Here is a 1,925-nt window from a genome sequence, read left to right on the forward strand (position 1 = left end):
ACCTGGTGTCAGTTTTAAACTGCCAGGTCCAGGATTTGAACCATGGTTGGACTCCATGTGGGAGTCCAGCACTTTAACCACCACACTATCTGCTGACCCTGAAAAGTTAATCTTTAAAAAAAAAAAGCGAGATTTTTGTGAGGGGCCTCAGGAAACAGTAAGAGGCCTCGCAGAGAGCGCTCGGTGGCCTCCCTGCCCCTCCCGGAAGGCTGCTCTACTGGGGATCTCCCCGGCTTGCCTGCCCGCCCTGGCAGACAAGTAAGCAGACTTTGACGATGCAGTGGAAGAACGTGTGATCAACGAGGAGTACAAAATATGGGAAAAGAACACTCCTTTTCTTTATGACTTGGTGATGACCCATGCTCTGGAATGGCCCAGCCTAAGTGCTCAGTGGCTTCCAGATGTAACCAGACCTGAAGGGAAAGATTTCAGCATTCATTGACTTGTCCTAGGGACGCACACCTCGGATGAGCAAAACCACCGGCGTGCAGCGTGGAGAGCCAGCGTGCAGCTCCTTAATGATGATGCTCAGTTTGATGTATCACACTACGATGGTGAGAAAGGAGAATTTGGAGGTTTTGGTTCAGTTAGTGGAAAAATTGAAATAGAAATCAAGATCAACCATGAAGGAGAAGTAAACAGGTCCTGTTATATGCCCTAGAACCCATGTATCATTGCAACAAAAACTCCATCCAGTGATGTGCCTGTTTTTGACTATACAAAACATCCTTCTAAGCCAGACCCTTCTGGAGGGTGCAATCCAGACTTGCGTCTCCATGGACACGAGAAGGAAGGCTATGGACTTTCTTGGAACCCGAATCTCAGTGGGCACTTGCTTGGTGCTTCCGATGACCACACCATCTGCCTGTGGGACATGGGTGTCGTTCCAAAGGAAGGGAAAGTGCTGGGTGCAAAGACCGTCTTTACAGGGCACATGGCGGTGGTGGATGTCTCCTGGCGTCTGCTCTGTAAGTCTCACTTTGGATCAGTTGCTGATGATCAGAAACTTATGATATGGGATACGTGTCCAAACAAGGCTTCCAAACCAAGCCACTCAGTTGATGCTCACACTGCTGAAGTGAACTGCCTCTCTTTCAACCCTTATAGTGAATTCATTGTTGTCACAGGATTGGCTGAAAAGACCGATGCCCGGTGGGATCTGAGGAATCTGAAGTTGCATTCCTTTGAATCCCATAAGGATGAAATATTCCAGGTTCAGTGGTCACCTCGCAATGAGACTATTTTGGCTTTCAGTGGTACTGATCGGAGACTGAATGTCTGTGATTTAAGTAAAATTGGAGAGGAACAGTCCCCAGAAGATGCAGAGGATGGACCACCGGAGTTGTTGTTTATTCACGGTGGTCACACTTGCCAGGATATCTGATTTCTCGTAGAATCCCAACAAACCTTGGGTGATTTGCTCTGTATCAGAAGACAATATCACGCAGGTGTGGCAGATGGCTGAGAACATTGATAATGAAGACCCTGAAGGAAGCGTGGATCCAGAAGGCCAAGGGTCCTAGATATATCTGCACTTCTTGTGATTTTAGACTCGCCCTTTTTCCTCTCAGCTCTGCGATTGGTTTAACACTGGTTTTGAGACATACGTTCGATCTACTATCCCTCTATGACAGGTATCACCAATACTCTTACCCCGAACAGTGGGTGTTTTCTAAATACGAGCTGGGGGGCTTAATTTAGCAAAGCCACAGACTTATATTTAAATTTTCTTCAGGAATTTTCTGGTAACAAATCCAGGTCTAAAGTAGCCACAGGAAGGGGAATATTATGTGTGATTATTTTTCTTGTGATGCTGTTTCCCCAGGTTTTTCAGACTCATTTAAGTAAATGCTAGAGTGAGTAAGGAAGAGAGCCAAGTGAAGTATCTGTCTGAGCCATGAAGTATAAATACTACGTGATGTCAT

General features: G+C 46.3%; 1 pseudogene; it reads left to right on the plus strand.

The window, feature by feature from the left end:
- Nucleotides 1-253: 253 nt before the first annotated feature.
- On the plus strand, nt 254-1,523 carry LOC102488662 (histone-binding protein RBBP4 pseudogene; annotated as a pseudogene).
- The last annotated feature ends 402 nt before the right edge of the window (nt 1,524-1,925 follow it).

This window comes from Tupaia chinensis, unplaced genomic scaffold, assembly GCF_000334495.1.
Source record: "Tupaia chinensis unplaced genomic scaffold, TupChi_1.0 Scaffold000288_2, whole genome shotgun sequence".
Classification (NCBI taxonomy): Eukaryota; Metazoa; Chordata; class Mammalia; order Scandentia; family Tupaiidae; genus Tupaia; species Tupaia belangeri.